This window comes from Uranotaenia lowii, chromosome 3 (assembly GCF_029784155.1).
Source record: "Uranotaenia lowii strain MFRU-FL chromosome 3, ASM2978415v1, whole genome shotgun sequence".
In the NCBI taxonomy this organism is placed as follows: Eukaryota; Metazoa; Arthropoda; class Insecta; order Diptera; family Culicidae; genus Uranotaenia; species Uranotaenia lowii.
The window spans coordinates 285,750,548-285,768,798 of NC_073693.1; the positions used below are offsets into that span (position 1 = coordinate 285,750,548).

An 18,251-nucleotide genomic window follows, 5' to 3' on the forward strand; every position below is an offset into this window, starting at 1 on the left:
CCAGACATGCTCGTTTTGTTTAACCCATCGTGCTCAGTCAGTTGCCGGCAGTTAAGTGAGGAGAAAGAAAACGCTTAAGCCGATCGCATTCATAATCAATCCCGCCGACCAGGTTAGTACGATGAATGAACACCATCAACGAATGAACGAACGGCGAAATGTTTGGACCGAAGGAAAACTCCCGCACAATTTCTTTTCGCACTCTCTTTCTCCGTTTACGATCAAACGGTGCTTTTCTAAACGAGATGCGCGCATTTCGTTAGAGGGTTGATCGTGGGAGAGAGTGTTCATCATTTTACTCTTTCTCTTTTCTCCGGATTAGCTCTGGCGCCACATTCACTGGAGCATTAGGAGCAGTGAATGTGGCCTTCACCCGAAGTTGGTGTTCTTTTCCGAATGTGGGGGACCTCGTGGAAATCCGCTAGTTTGATATTCGCGTGCCGTTTGGAACAGCTGAAGACTGGGGGTTTGTTTCGGTTCCTATCCCGGGAGTTCGGTCAGTTTTCCGTCTGTTGTTGGCCTGTGTGCATGCGCGGTTTTTCTTCCAAGGTTCGCTAAGTCGGTTTTAGTGGAAATTTTTCTCTGTGGAACTTTGAGGTTTTTTTTTGTGCTGTTGTGCTTCGGAGCAACTTGATTATTTCCAACTTACTAAGGTTGAGTCTTGAGCAGACCTTGATGACAAAAGTTGAACCGTGAAAAGGATTAAAATTGTTCCTGAAGATACTTTGGTGAGATCAGTTGTGCGCTATTGGTGAGATTATCCCCTAGCAAACGGACCAGCTAGAAGGGCCTTTCCTGAAGTTAATGAATAAGATTTGTAAAATCAAGCAGTGGAACCCTCCCCTTAAACCCTTCTCATTAGTGCGGAAAAATTAGTTCACTTCGGAGTCTTAATCAGTGTACAGCTCAAAAAGCGATCAAAACCCGTGTTCTATGCTAATTGAAATTGTTCTTACGAGTTACAATATCGAGGGCTCACGGTTATAGGAGCAAGAAAACGCTGTTGTTGTTGATGTTATTTGAATTTCTACAAGTCATTTTCGCCGTGGCAAGAAAAACTCCCTCAAGAGTGAGTGCAGAATTCCTGCTGTTCAACTAGCTGGGAAGATTTATTAGCTGAAGGCAAACAAGGCAGGCAAGCAAAAAATAAGAACGAACGGCCTCACATCTGTTCCGCAAAAGTGTTCTGAAAAATTCTTATCAAGTGGCTGCTCTGAGAATGAAAAACCAGTAACCGGGGAAGGAAAATAATAGCGGAACAATAGTGTGGAACATCGATTCGACTTACTGACCATCAACTCTGAGGAATACCTTCGGATTATTGAAGATTGAAGTGCTTGTAGAAAAAAAAGTCAGTTTAGAGACCTTCAATAAGACGCCGAAAGATTGCAGCAGTAATTATCAACTGTTTGAGTTGGTGTTTTATCAGCTGAACGAGGAGAGGATAACAGAGAAAAAAGAAAAGTAAGTTTGAATTCCGACTTTTCTTAGTTAGTAAGTAGTTGATGGAAGCTTGAGGAGCTGTTCTAATTATAGACCGCCTCCAGTCATTGCTCAAAACGGGTTTGCGAGTCATCGATGGACATTAAAACTCATTTCCAACGAAGGGCCGGAAAAGTGCCCTGTTCCGGATGTATCGGTGTAGTCCGGATAGGGGAGCTGGTTTTTCCGGATCCTTCTCCGGGTCGCTTCGATGGCATCGATCGATACCTTTTACTCGGCTGGAAGATTGATTCCGATGGAGGTTGGGCTCGATTATTATCAACTTTGTCTGTTGTCGTCGTCTCGTACCGCTTCAGTTGCTGATACTTTGATGATCATCAGGTTAATTATAGGTCATTCTGATAATGAACTTGGCCAACTTGGCCAGACGTGTGCCCGGCTTGGCGATAATTATACCCTCTTTGAGGGGGAGTTTGTAGACGGACGGGAAATTGAGTGGATGGGTTTGGTGTGGGTTTTACTTTCGTGCCGGGTGGAAGAGATTTCAGTTTCTTAAGATAACCGGGAGTTGGGAATGTCTTCCTTCCTTTCAGAATATCTCGTGGAAATAAAAATTTCCGTTTGTTTAGTAATTTTATTTATTATTGGATATCTCGAAGTTCTTAAGTTTTTAATATTCTAAAATTATTATTAGTCGATATACAACCACTTATTAGTTCAAATTTTATTCATGAAAGCCACAAATCTTCCCTTCTTCAAATTGACATTTTAGGGAAGAATGAAGATACTTGATTCCTTCTACTTGTTTTCATCATATCTTTTCGAAAAAAAATGCAGAGCGTCGTCTTTTTCTTTTACTGACAACGTGTTATTTCAAGTTTTTGATGCAAAAGTACCTATACATTATCCCGTAGATGAACTAAAAGTTTTTTCAAGGGAATAAAAAAAATGTTTTTTTTTTGTTTCTATTATAGTCGTTTTACCATCTTTATGGCATTCGCGACTATACTAAAAAAAGTGTGATATTTTCAAAGTTAAAGGAAACTTGATCCTTGAATCAGGGTTCCCTAAGCTTTGGCAAAAATCCTGCAAATCTAAAGATAAAAGTTATACTGATTTTTTGGCCAAATAAGTTTTTATTTCACAGTTTATAAGTGTCAGATAATAAGAATTATTATAGTTTGCCTATTACCCTCTTTTCATTGCATATTTAAAGGCGTAATTATCTAATTATTAGATAAGAGGACTTTTTACAGTCCTTTTTATCATGAAATAATTGGATAAATATTAGCCTTTGGATAAATATAAACAATTTCGTGTTAAGCAATGATCAACATCCATTCAGGAAAAATGTATCTTTTTGGACTCAAGGGATCGATTGAACCCATAACATAGATTTTGGAAAACTTTTTCTAGAAAAAAAAATTCTGATTTACTATTTCTTTTAAAAATATGGTTTAAGAAGTTCATATTCTACTGTCACAATTTCTGGGAAACATTTGTAAGTGATAAAAAAGATTTTCAAGATACATTTTGTTAGATTTTTCGAAAAAAGTGTAATACAGATCCCGTTCGTTTTTGGCAACACGCCCGAACATTTGTTCCAAAATCGAATGTTGCCAAAATCGCACGGGTTTTCTCAGTTTTTTTTTCACTTATTACTACAAAAAATCTACTATTATTATAATAAACCTGATTTCAGTCAATTTCCGATTGCTTATAGTAATTTTTAATTTTTGGTTAATTATGTTTCTGAAGGATTTAGACCTTCTCTTATTTTGTTTAGTTTGCTTATAAATGCTATTTTGTCATTCTTCATCAGTTTTAGATATTTTTTTAAATCAGTTTTAGTCTTTGGTTTATATTGTTTTCTTGATTTTTCGAATTTTTCATATTTTTGTCATTATTGAGTACTAAATTTTTTTTTTAAATTTGGTTTTTTTGTTGTATTTTATCATCATTAGAGAACGTAAAAATTTATTTTAGTGAAAACTGTAAGGTAATTTTGTTTCTGAAAACCGTTCAATTTTCGGATGTTGCACAAAATCGAATGTTGCCAAAAAACGAACGGGGTCTGTATCTCAATAAATATTAATTTAATTTTTTTTTGGGATAACAGGTTTGTTGTTTTGTTCTATATGACAAATTATTCATGAGCATTTGATCTATGTAAGACATTCCATTTTCGAGATATAGCCAAGGTTGCCGAAAAAAAAATTCTGTGTTTTTGCGAAAAAAAAAATCTGACTTTCTGTGATTTTAACCAAAAGTTCTGTGATGGAAACAGTATAAATTCCTTTAAAAGTCATGAAAAAGTGAGTCTTTTTTACATTTTACTTGAGAAAAGTCAATAAACATTACGAACCTTTCATTTTTTCAAAACAAAGTTAAAAATCCAAAATTTTATGTTGACATAAAAAATTAAAATTAATATATTAATTTTATTAAGGCTACCCCCAATGGGGTGATACCTGATAATGCACAACTCCACATTAATACGGGGTTTGAAAAATTACACCAGGCAACAAAATTCACATTTTTTCGATGTGCAAAAAACTTTTAAGCTAAATTTCATTAAATAGGATGCTTTGAATCCAAATTGAATTGTAAATCTGTCCAGAGGGCCGCACTGAAATTAACGCTTGTTAATATTTCGCATAGGTTCATTGCTAAATAATCATTTGAAATGAGAAATTTAAAAAATAAACGACATATTTTGATAACTTGGACTTTTTGACGAATCGAATTTTCAAAGAAAATCAAACGAATTCGTATGCTGTTTATTTGAAACATTGTAAAATCAATACCGTTTGCAATGCAAGTGGAACAATATCGGCCGAAATTGATTGGATATTTCACATAATCGTAATTATTGATTATTACTGAATACTCTAATTTTCGGTAAAAAACTTCGCGATTCATAAGAAAAAATTGACCCGTTTAATTCGAAAAAAATCTTCTTCGTTTCAGTTGGTGTCTTTTGAATAGTCTTCTCCAGCTAAACCTCAGCACCAACTACAAATCAGGAGAGGAAAGTATTTTTTTTTTTTGCAAAACGCTGACTTTTCAGCGTTGGTCTTTGAATCGTTATCGAAATTTGTAGACAAAAAATATGCTATCTGAGCGTATTTTCGAGAAGTTTTTTCCTCAATTTTGCCACAAAACCGTAATTCTGCAGACATTGAATAGAATGGTTTTTATTTGAAGATCTTTATACGATCATAGGGATGTTAAACATGGTTGCCTTAATCACACAAAAATTTATAACTTCAGCTTATTTTGTCAATAAATCTAGATTACAATTTACATTCTTTATTCATGAAAATAAGTTCAAATTATGGAAATCTCTAATCTGTTTTAATTCCTAGAAAACAGGCGACAAAACCGGAAGATTGTGGGATAAATTTATATATAAATAAACAAGTGAAGTGAATGTTTAAACAAGCCACCAACATATCAATAATTTTCGGTTCAGTATGGATTAGTATTTTATGATAATTAACAAACTGTTACAGGTAAATGTGGAGAAATAAATTCAATTTCAAAAAGCTTCGTTGGCTGCAAAGAATGTCTTGAGGGACGGCTTGCGGACCGCGGATTGCGCTTTGCTAATACATACCTGTTTGAGATCATCCATCATCATCATCATCAACATATTTTCCCTTATAAAACTAAGTAAAAAAAATTGTAAGTTCGTCAGTTTGAATGAATAATTTTTGTAAAAAAAAATTATCTAAAATGATAGAAACATTATCTTTTGATCTTCATATTTTGATTGTATTTACAAATAAATTGACCGTATTTTTTGTTTTAATGAAGTTATATTCGGCAAAGCAGTCCAGTTTCTTATAAAATTTATTTTAATTGAAATAAATTTTATAAGAAACTGGACTGATTTGCCGAATATAATTTCATCAAAACATACAGTCGAAAACTCAACATCAACATTTTGTTTTAATTTTCATAATAAATTGACCACAATTTGTAGTCAGCCTATTTTATTTTTTTTAAAGCATGTCTTTGTTTTTTTTTGAATTTTTGTTTTCTGGAACATAACTTTTTTTAAAGTGTTCTTAAAAAAAAAATCAACACTGTAGCTTAGCTTAGCTTAGCTTGTTTGACTACTCATATCCACCTTAAACCATTGAGCCCGAAGTGCTTTTAAACTATTTTATTTTGATAGCAATAACTTAAAGCGTTAAATGCGTATAACTTATATCTCAGATCATGCACTTCGAATTCCACGATCGCTGGCGTGGCTAAGTAGAACGAGTTCCACATCGCCAATGGTTGCTACTCCGTGATTGATCGAGGCCATCAGCTTTGTGCAAAGTCCAACAGAATGGTGCTTGGGATTAGCAGTACATTCTCAATGCACAAAACTCATGCTCTCCCTTATAAACATGATCAATAACGGCGCCGGCCACGTCCTAGTAGTCAATGAGGATAATAGGAAGGAATGTTAGTAAGATACTCTTTTGGTCTATCTAGCAACCCCTCATTCCCGCATACTCCAAAATAATAACTTTGAAATAGTCAGAAACAGAGATAAGTTAGTTACACCAGCTATGGAAACCGTCTGTACGTCTGCGAATCCATATTCAAGTATTCAAGGAAGAGGCTGTGTTAGTTAGAGAAAGGTAAAGATCAGGATCCATTTTGGTAAATGGTGCGATCATGTTTTCCTACACCTCCTATTCTCCTAGAAATTTCCTAAGGAAACTCCTAATTCTATGAGGTACTTAAAATAAAAGTTCTACGGAACATATTAAGAAGTGAATTTAATGAATGTAATCCCCAATCAAATTTATACAGCAGATAAATTTTAATTATTATGGAATAAAACTTAAATTATTGAAAAAAAAAATAATAAAAAAATCTCAGTCTAACTAGCTCTTGACCCTAGCTGTGATCCCTATTGAGACAGAGAACTAACAAAATGGCGTTTTATGTTTGAAAATTAAAAAAACTTGAACTGAAATGTACTACACATTTTTTATAATGTCGAAAACTATTCTAGTAATTATTCTTCGTAATACTTGCCATTGTGGAAATTCTTCTACTTTTCGCTTAATAATCTGTACATCTTACATTCAAAAAGCTTAGCAAAGCACAAAAAAATTAAGCTATTAAATTTATTCTTTTATTGAATGATTTAGGATCTTCATATTAATCGGAATATTTAGAAACAATACTTGCTTACTGTTTACTGAAATCTACATTTTACATTTAAAGTATGTGTCCGACTACCGAGATCGTCCGATTACTAGAGATGCTTAGTAAAGAACATTACTCTTGCCAAAAAATGATTTTTTATCTGACTATAATATTTAAATGAAAAGTGAGAACTGAAACTGAGGAAAATAAAAATTGACTAAGCTTAAATGAGTTTTGGGAGGCAAGTACATTTTAAAAATATAAGAATAAAAAAAATTGTTAATCGATCTCAACATCTGAGCCACGGAAGAAACCAATCAAATCATGGAAAGTGAGATAACCGACGAGCGAAAGCATGAGATAAATCGAGCATTTTTTCGAGAATTAATTGATTAATGAAATTTTTTGAACAAAATATCCGATTATTAAGGAACAAATGTTATTGGCCTCAGAGTAAAAATCGGGAATAATCGCCCAACGTTGATAACTGTGAAATAACTTTTTAATGTCAGTCAAAAAATCGGCCTTTTTCTTGAATTTTGTTATGTTTTTATCAGAATTTCAATTATTTATAAAGAAATAACACATGGTATGCCTAACTAGATAAAAAGTAAAGTATTTGAATAAATTTGATTATTATTTTTTGTACTGTCAGATAAACGCCTACATATATGCTGAATAGTTTTGATGTGAAATAAAAAGCCGGCTCAAGCATTTCTTGCAATGTGAATTGTATACAAGCTACCATGTAAAAGGAATAATTCATCCAAAAATGAACTCTAAAGCTAAAAGATTTCTTTGCTGTTATGACAACTAGATGGCAGCACTCTAATTAAAACGAAATTTCAAAGAATCTTTCATGCGGTTTCAAAGCTTAATTTTAGAAAGCTGTATACGAACCTAAATATTTCGATTTATTTATTCAATGTTCCATAAAAGTTTCAGAAAATCTAAATTAGAATAATTAAAAAAAAATAATCACTGTATAGTTGATTTTATTTATGTTTTTGTAAGTTTGTTTGTATGTATAGTTTGTATAGTTAAATTTAAAGTAAACATTTCAAGGAAACATATACTTCTCCTTCTCAGATTCTCTAAATTATATCACGAAGGAAGCGCATGAACGTAATACATCTTTAAGTGTTAGAAATTCAATCTGACAAAAGTGTTATTTCTGCATTTGACTATTGTGAAACTTTTCAAAATGTCAACAATGTATACGAGTCATCATAAAACCAGAAGTGATAAGCGTTCACTTCTAAATTTTAGAATTTGTCCCAAGTTTGATCACAGAAACTCCAAAACTCGATGATTAGCTTACACACGCGCGCATTGTACTCAAAAATATTGAGAATAACTACTTTTAGACATTCACATTACTAAATTTTTTTAAATAATTTAATCAGCAGAGAAAACACAACTTAATTTATCAAGATGAAATCATCAAACCACTACACATTCCAGTCTAGAACACCATGACGGTTCGATAAGCATACCGTGTGCGGTCGGAAAGGAGAGCCGAATAAACGAGTTAATGTTAGGGAGCACTGTTAATGTTAGGGAGAACAGTGCTCCCTAACATCAACTCGTTCATCCAACTCTCCCCCCCGACCACACACAATACACTCATCGAACCGTCACAATATTCCAGACTAAAATGTGCAATAATTTGATGATTTCATCTTGATAAATTAAAAAAAAACTGGGCTTTAAAATTTCTGCTGTGTCTACAGCACATAAACGCCAAAATGTAGGCTATCGTGGAAATAAAAAGTTGCCGGAGCTTTCTTGCAACCAAACTTGTATACAAGGGAAATCATGTCACAGGATGCTTTCATATCTGCTCTGCATAGATGTCAAAAATTCGAGCTAAAATGCATAAAAATGTTGTCACAAGGTATTAATATTAACATTTTTTAAAGGTAGGAACAGAAATAAAAACTAAATAATGAAGGTACTTATCTTGAAAATATTCGGGAGTCTCCCTTCCCCAATCGACGCTCGTGTTGAATATTCTACCGGGAGGCGTAGGCCTAGCCCCTCAGATCGGCTCAAGAGCAACTCTTGACATTTTAACAAAAACACATTTTACACATAATTACGATAATTACACTTGTCACTTGATTTTCACTGGTGCAAAACTAAATTAACCATAGAAAAAACACAATGTTCTGCGAAAATTTTGATCAAAACCACTTAAACACACGAGATTTACGGAACGGAAACAAAACGCGTGCGGAGCATTCCGAGTTGCCAGCTCCTAAAAAAAAAAAATCAACACTGTACATGTTTAAAAATCAACACTGTACATGTTTAACTTTAGTCCATGTGAGGACCCAATATTTCAATTGTCGGTTAAAAAAATATTCAGAGCTTGATATTTTTAACCGTATGATATGCACTTCAAAGTTTATAAACGTTTCACTTATTTTTATTATTTCAAATAATCTATGTTGAATTGATCATGATGTTTTAGTTTATCTATGAAAGTTCCTAAAATAACCACAAGTAGCAACTTTAAACTTTAAACTTTAAACCTAAATTTAAACACCTTTGAAATGCTCTTTCAATGTTTAGATAAACATGGAATTCGTTTTGCACACTTTTCAGTTTTTTTTTTATAGATCATTTAACAAATCATACATTTCTCAACCTGAACTTTTTCACTTTAAGCTTTCAAGGTTAAATTTAACATGTTGCATTATTAATACATAAAGTTATTATTTTGAAATTCAAAAATCAAATTTTATAGGAAGAGTTTTAATTTAAAATATGATTTAATCTCCGATTTTCATCACTAGCACTCTTGAAATAAATTTAATTTTTTTTAAACATCAAATTAAAGTCAATCATCAACTATGCATTTTGAATAAATTCTCTTGTTCAAAATGGATTTTTTTTTTCTCAAAAATACACATTTCAAAACATGTTTCAATTTTTTTCAAATTCATGATATTACGGTGAAATTTTTCAATTAACCTTGTCAATTAAAAATAAAAATAGGAAATGTAAATTGGGATGAGTAGAAATTAAGAAGTATAATCAATTTGCTAAACCAGCTTCAATCTTGGTTCATTGCTGGTCTGATCTGAAATCCATTTAAAGGATTCGGATTTAAATCCTTTTTAAATCTGGTGTTATATTTTTGAATCATTTTGCTGTGCATTGATTTTATGTCCGAAGCTTTAAAATCAACCAAATTACTAGTTCAGAACTTTCCGGATTTATTGTTCATTTTTAGTATTTTTTTGAATCCCAACCTAAACTTGAATTTCGAAATCCCCTCCCAAGGACGAGTCCTTCGCACGGGCCTGCTACAAATATGCAATTTACTGAATACCATAACAGGTCATAACATTGGTTTGTCTAATTGGTGAAAGATGATTGACATTTTTTGAATTTATAAATTGAACCAATTTGATTTTAACTTTTATATGTTGATACACACTCTTCAAATTTGGAGCACCAGAAGGTTTTTTTTCCTATTTTTAAACCTTCTTTTTTGTAACTTATTTCTGAAAACTTGGGATTTTTTTATCTTTTAGAACATAATTTTTTTTGACTCATTTAAAGTTAACAGGGTTTAACAACATTTTTCAAAATTTCTTCAAAATAGTTTGACATCTTTTAAATCTACTTTATGAACTAAGTACAAATCTTAAAGAATTTTTTTTTTGGTTTTGTCAACAACTTGAACATATTGATTAAAGCTTTATTGATAAATGTTTTAAAAAGTTTTAAACGTCTCAAGTAAGTTCATAGGTCTGTAGAAATCACTTTGATTCGATAATTATAATGTTCAAGGCGTAAATAACAAATGCAGCCATTGAACTAAAAATTGTGAATGTATTTTGAGTTCTAAATAATGATTTTGGAATTCATATTCATTTTTTTTAAATTCAGATAATAAAACAGAAGTTACTTGTTTTTCATTATTTTTATAAGTAATTGATTTTTAAAGTGTTTCTGAATTAAACCCTGAAAATTTGTTTTCTAAAATTTTTAATATTGTGAAACCATATTTTTAACAGAAGTTATTGAAACAAATAAGCTTCTAGATTTTAAAATTCAAATCTCGAACGAACAGACATTCAGGCGTTTTAAAGTTTTTAAAAAATAGTTCAGCCATGTTAATTTTTCTTTACTATTTTTCACCAGTTATGTAGGCCACACAACACATAAAACACGGTCTATCTTTTTTTTGTGATAAACCTGCAGGAAGTAGCCACTAATTTGTTGGCAACCTCGGTTTGATAACAATTAATTTTATGGTTACAGAGCCAAAGAAAAACAGATATGAAAGAAATATCTCAAAAACAAACAAAAAAGCCGCTGCACTGCCTGGTCTGAAGATTAATGCCCAGAAACTCGACGATGGTGAAGCTCCAATAGGAGGGAAATTCATTTTACCTTCTTCCTATCCCGTCTCAGCTAATAGATGCAAAATTGACAAAGTCCTACAAAAAACTTTATTGGTAGCCAATATCAATAAAATGATAATCGCTTGTCGGTGGCTGTTTTGGAAGATGTTTGGAGCTGATACCATAAACACTAGATGAATTGGGAACCCGTAAATGTGCAAATTTTGTTTTATGACTGCTGACAGAAGCAGTTCCGGTAGCTTCAAATTGGAGATATAAATTTGCATATGAATATTGGACATGATTTTTTTTACAATCCACAGTTCTTGTCATGTTTTTTTGCACATCAAAACTGTATCTCTTTTATTGAGAATCATAAATTTAAGATAGTGTTTTAGCAACAAGAAAAAACACAATAAAAAATCAGAGGTTTCATGTTGATGAATAATAATAAATATATATAAAATAATGGTCTAAGTAGTGCAAGTTCAGTTTTTCATGAAAAAGCTTAAAAATCTACACATTAATGAATTAACTTGACCTTATGATGTAGGAGCCTAAAATTTTAAAAATAATAATGAAATCATTTTAAAATATTTTTTAACCCTCGGCTGCCTACAAGGCCATGGATGTCCTCGACATTTTTAAGCTTAAATCAGTATGGGAGAGTGGGGAATCATGGGCCACTTTTTTCGTTGTTCCATAACTTCTTTACTTTAAAAGATAAAATGAAAATAAAAAATGGTATGGTTTTCTACATTTTCAAGGTATCATAAGATATTTTTAAATTTTTAATAAGTTATTTTCCCCAAATTCTGACAATTTGAAACAAAGCAATATTTTTTGGATTTTGAAAAATGATGGGGAATCGTGGGCCACTAAATCCAAATTGACCAAATAACATGCAAAGTTTATGAGTTAACCCAAAACTGTGATTTCATAATTCATTTCGTTATTTTAAAGCAATTTCAGATGATGAAATAAAAACTAGAGCTGTGTATGATCGAAAAGATTCCAAAACCTGGCTCGCGAACGTTTTGGCAAAATTTCTTATGGACAAAATATTTTTCATAATTCTTCATTTGGCATAAAAAACTTTACAGATAGGAAAAACGTATTTTAAGTTACAAATGTGCATAAAAACATAAAAATATAGGTGATTCAAGATGTGTGGCCCACGATTCCCCACAAGCTATGATTTGCAAATTGGTTGCGTTTGTGTGACTTATTGATGTTTCATCAAAAAATTTTTTTTCCACGTGAAAGATCATGACAAAACTAAGATCATAAGCGTATGAGCATATTTTTGCTATGCACCCATCGATGAAATTAGCGGGTGTTTTTTTTTTTTAAATTTTTTAAGTAAATTTTTCTAACTTTTTTTTATCTTAATAAATAAAAGAAGCAGATGTTGCGTATTTCAGTGAACAACATAAAGAAATATATGCTCACGCAAAGCGACGACGATGACAGTTGGATTGAGATTTTTATCTCAACACACATCTGAGATATTAAAAGTGGCCCACGTTTCCCCATGGCCCACGATACCCCACTCTCCCCTACTTCAAAATTCTGCAAAAAATCATTGATGAGTTTTGAACCAAAGTGAAGTTTTCGAGACCCCAGGGTTTGAGAAATTCAAAAATGACCCCAAATTGACTCAATCTAATGTCCAAGTCACATGAAGCACTGTTCAGATGTAAATTATTTACACCTTAGTCGGACAGCTCAGATGTGTAACAAGCGATATCCGTTCTAAATCTCCAATGATAATAATTCAATATCTCCTATCAGTTGCCCTGTTTTACGCACATTTGCGCTCGCATTGCCAATCCGATTCGGAAGTTATCATTTGTGTGTTAAGTCAGCACCAATCCGAAACAGGCTCGCCAATTAATTTGTTTCATCTCAGATGCTCCGAAGATAGATCCAATAATAGCTATGAATCTCCCGCCCGTCTCCTCTTCTTGAGCACCCCAATGGCATCATCCAATGCTTTGGCATCAGATATGACGCTCCGATCTCCGCCTTCGATGTTGGCTCCAATTGCAACGGTTAATTTCACGTTCCATTATGAGTCCAGTGAGCACATGACTCTATGAATTGTGTACGTATCTATGTATGCATGCCACAAAATCGCTGCACTCATTCCAGACACTACACACAGGCACTGGGAGTTGGGAACTCCATGAAGAGGAAGCAGCAAAATTCCGAAACGTAACCACTCTTCTGGGAAGATTCTCCAACGATATGCAACCTGACATTGGCGGTAACGATGATCCGTCAGCCACATCTAGGTGTTTGGTTAATGTTGTTGCTGCTGCTCGTCGTTGTTGTTGTTTGTGTTATTCTGGGTAGCATATGTGATACAGCATCCCGACTCCGCTGACCAAAAAGAAAGCACTCTACGAATTGGGCCTAATTTTTCTGTGGCAGTCGGGTTTTTATTTTTTCGAGTGAAGATAATAAGCCCAAAATGGGTAGCGGTAAATCACGTCAATGCGGATCTCTCTGGAACGCTAGCAGATGAAACACTTACTGGACACTAGGGTGTGACAAATTAAATTTCTTTTGGTTAAAAAAAAACGCCTGGGGTCTAAAAAGTTTCATTTTTGATCACAACTCACAAGTAACCTTTTCAAAATTTGGAAAATGATATTAAGGTTTTTTTTTAAATAAGTCTTTATTAGCCTTTTAATCATTACATTCAAGTTATATTATTACAGTATATTTAGTGTTCAGATCAATTATGATCAGTTCAACTCTTTAATTAAGTAGATATTAAACATTGTTTATTTGATTTAAATTTGCTAGAGCAATAAATTATTTCATTTATAGGGGAATATCCTGTATAGAAAAAAAATATTTATATATAAACTTAAGCCTAAACTAAATCCTAAAAACTAACTTAATTGTAAAGAGAACGAATCTCTGCGATGGAAGACAGCATCGATTTGCCTCTGAAGTTGGAGATTATTATGTTGGCCATCTCTTCGATCGATTCAATGCCCGCAATCCGATGAAGATCTTCGGTGCTATGCCAAGGTGGAAGCCGCAAAATCATTTTCAGAACCTTGTTCTGAATCCTCTGGATGGCTTTCTTCCTCGTCGCGCAGCAGCTAGACCAAATCGGAACTGCATACATTATCGCTGGTCGGAATACTTGCTTGTAAATAAGCATCTTATTCTTCAGACAAAGTCGGGATTTCCTGTTGATGAGAGAATAAAGAGATTTAGTGTATTTATTACATTTAGATTGAATATCTTCAATGTGATTTTTAAAAGTAAGATTCCGATCAAATGTAAGTCCCAAGTACTTCATGTGATCGGACCATTCTAAAGAAACCCCATTGAAAATTATGGAATGATTTTCATTAGGTTTTAAAAAATTTGCTCTTGGCTTATGGGGAAATAAAATAAGTTGAGTTTTGGAAGCGTCAGGAGAAATTTTCCACATTTTCAAGTAATTCAAAAAAGAATTTAAATTTTGTTGCAATCTACTGCCTACCACCCGTAAATTTCGACCTTTGGCTGAAAGCAAAGTATCATCAGCAAACAATCTTCTACCCTTTCCTTCTGGTACATCAGGAAGATCAGAAGTAAAAATATTGTATAAAATTGGCCCAAGTATACTACCCTGAGGGACACCAGCTCTAATGGGTGTCCTTTCAGAGCATGAATTTTGGTAGCTTACTTGTAAGGTTCGGCTAGTCAAATAATTTTGAATAATTTTGGTGAGATATACAGGAAAATCAAATCGAGCTAATTTAGCTACTAAACCTTTGTGCCAAACACTGTCAAAAGCTTTTTCAATATCAAGAAGAGCAACACCAGTTGAATAACCCTCAGATTTGCTAGCTTTAATCATATTAGTTACACTCAAAAGTTGATGTGTAGTAGAATGTCCATGACGAAAACCAAATTGTTCATCAGGGAAAATAGAATTCTGATTAATGTGAATCATCATTTTATTCAAAATAACTCTCTCAAATAGTTTACTTAAAGAAGGAAGCAAATTAATTGGTCGATAACTTGAAGGCTTTGAAGCACTTTTTCCAGGTTTCAAAATTGGAGTTACTTTGGCATTTTTCCATTTATTGGGAAAATAAGCCAATTGAAAACATTTGTTGAAGATTTTAACTAAAAAATTTAAAGTGCTTTCAGGCAACTTTTTAATAAGAATATAGAAAATCCCATCTTCCCCTGGGGCTTTCATATTTTTAAATTTTTTGCAAATCAATTTAAGTTCATCAATATTTGTCTCACAAGAACTTTCAAATACATTTTGTTTAGAAAGAATATCATAAAATTCAAGGGAAATTTGAGCATCAATTGGACTAACAACGTTCAAATTAAATTCATGAGCAGACTCAAATTGTTGGGCCAATTTTTGAGCTTTTTCTTGCATTAGTTAAAGGAAGTTTATCCCCGTCTTTCAAAGTAGGAATTGGCTTCTGGGGCTTTTTCAGAATTTTAGTTAATTTCCAAAATGGCTTTGAGTAGGGTTTTATGCCCTCTACTGCTTTGGCAAAATTTTCATTATGAATGAAATTTAAACGGCGTACTCGCTTGATTTGTTCAAATTAAGCTGGCATACTCGCTTGATTTTTTAAACTTAGCTAGCGTAAACCCCTAATCTTATTAAAGACTAGCTAGCGTGTTCGTCTGATTCTTATAAAATAATGTATTATACGGTATAAACCAAGGTTGCCGAAAAAATTCTGTGTTTTTGAGAAAAAAAAATCCGACTTTCTGTGATTTTACGCAAAAATTCTGTAGTGGTTTTCTGTGATGCTGTTTCCGTTTCCGTACCAATTTAATCATACTTTTCTAATTCAAGGCAAGAAATCAAAATTTTTTATTGATCACAAAAATTATATTTTTGGAAATTCATTCAAAATTCAAAAATTTTGTGAAATCTGTGAATATTTCAAAATTCTGTGTTCTGTGACACAGATTCTGTGATGAAAATTTGCTCAAAGTTCTCTGAAATTACAGATTTTTCTGTGATTTCGGCAACCTTGGTATAAACTCGGCTGATATTTATTAGCCTTTGCTGGCGTACACGCCTGATTTTTAATGAACATTAGTTGACCTACTCGCGTACTACTGGCGAACTCGCCTGATTCGAACTTCAACATTTTCGCTACCGTACTCGCCTGAAGTTAATCACGTCACGATAAAGGCTGGTGTAGGTACTCGCATGCGTTGAATAAAAAATTCAGCTATCGTACTCACCTTGTTTGAATATTAATTTGGCTGGCGTACTCGCCTGTAAAGTTATTCGTTTACTGATGCATTTGGATCCATTAAAACTGACTCTCTCCAGAGGTTCAAGACAAACAAAATGGCTACCCTCGCCTAGTAACATTTTTGTTTTACTGACGTGCTTTGACAATGGAAAAATGGACTTCCTTTTTCATAACATTACTCACCTTATTTCAACTCCGGCTTCCAGAAAATTGAATAGAGCTCAAGTACAATCACTGTTTCAACTAACTCGTATCACTTTTGAAAATGGCGGCCATTTTGATGGGTCCAGGTATTTTCTTCAGTTTCGTGTCTTAAACGTATTCAAAAGATTTGTAATCTTCAAGAAAAAGCCTCTAGAAAGGCCTACACAGGATAGCCAATGTAAAGCTAGTCAAAACTCAACTGTCCCTAAGAGGGAACCTCCGTTCGAACGACAACTCCTTTGAATCCGAGCGGATCGTTTTTTGCCGACTTGCTGTTGCTCGTGTTCGCTAACGACTGACGCTGCTGCCTTGTGGATATGTGCGTGAAGCTTGACGAGGGGCTGACAAATGTGCTGTTGACGAACGCTGACTGACAAATGCACTGATCCAAGTACAATCCTTATACATTGTGAGTCGTGAGCTACAGTTTTCAAAATATTCGTGAAAATAAGGAACATTTCCCTGGAAAAGCGCAAAAATATCCTACCTTCCTAAATCTTCAGAGCTAATTTTTATAAAAAATAAACAAAAAAATTAATTAAATATTATAAACTTTCTCATCTTTCTTATCTACTATCTTTCGCTCACACTAATAGCTTTTTTACACCCGCTGGGGCGGTCACATTGGTTTTCTTTAGTCACTGTTGATGCTGCTGCTGCTGCGGCTAGCTGTCGACTGAATGTGTTCCGTTTTGCGATGTAGTTCCATTTCCAATTTTCCCGCAGTTTTTCCACAGTCCGTTGTACACGCTCGAGATGTTAACTGCACGATTCTCTCGCATCTTTATACGTAGTTTTTCAGCTCCAAAAACGAGAAGATAACAACAACGGTGACTTAAACATTTGAAGAGAAAAATATCCTACACAAATGATGTACTATCCCCATAATTTCGCTGAGCCAGTTGGCGAAAATGGAAGAAGTAAATTCCAATGCCTACTGAAACTCGATTCAAAAGTATGGAGAGGAAAGCAGCTCCGTGTTCGAAAAAAAAAATCTGGGCGGAAACCGGATCCGGTGGACAAAACTTCGGACCAAACTTTTTCCGTTAATGTCGTTGCACAGCTTATCAGTGTTATTTTTAGGTCACTTCCGATACCACATCGTAAAGCTGAGAATTTTTCCCACAAGATGGATTACATGAGATGTTCCTGTATGTATAAATCTGTGAGTTTGGTTAGTTAGTTTGGTTAGTAGTGGTCGATTTTGCGGAATTCGTCAAGCTCCAAGTCTACTGAAGCTGTCAATACAACTGGACCAAAGTGCTTCACGACTCCAGTACGTCACGGAGGATCCGTTGCTGAGTTGTTAGCAATATTGTCCTTGAAGTTACGCTCGAAAAGCAGCACATGGGTCCTTCCAGCGACATATGTTTGATATTTTTCACGCAAAAGGCCGGGAAATTTTGAGAAATGTAGGCTGTAGAATTATGGGCTGTAGAAATATTTGGGGGTCCAAATTATCGGATGTCGGTTAAGAAACGCGTGTTCACTGTTTGATGTAAACTTTATTATTACTCGTTACTATTTATGTACAACTATTGCCTATTTATATTGTTTGGTGTGCATGTGTGTGTGAGAGATCGAATGTGTCGTGTATGCTATTGTACATGCAGGCGATTTTATGTTAATGCTATTGTTGTTCGCTATTGTCTGCTGTCGCTGTCGACTGTCGTCTGCTGTTGTTGATGTTGGTAGCCAGCTATTGTTTGTCGCTAGCAGTTGGCTGCTATCTGCTTTTGCGTGACGCTGATTGGCTGACGTAATTATCCTGACGCTGATTGGCTGGCGCAAGCGTCGTGCGTTCCGGATGTCGAATGTTCTCGATAAGTGGAAT

At 33.9% G+C, this 18,251-nt stretch overlaps 1 protein-coding gene across 1 annotated transcript in view; it reads left to right on the forward strand.

Moving 5' to 3' along the window:
* Positions 1 to 520: 520 nt before the first annotated feature.
* LOC129754729 (uncharacterized) overlaps positions 521 to 18,251 on the forward strand; it is a 410,546-nt gene continuing 392,815 nt past the window's right edge. The window contains exon 1 of the mRNA XM_055750944.1: positions 521 to 1,464. The gene's annotated coding sequence lies outside the window, so the exon portion shown is untranslated. The remainder of the gene's footprint in view (positions 1,465 to 18,251) is intronic.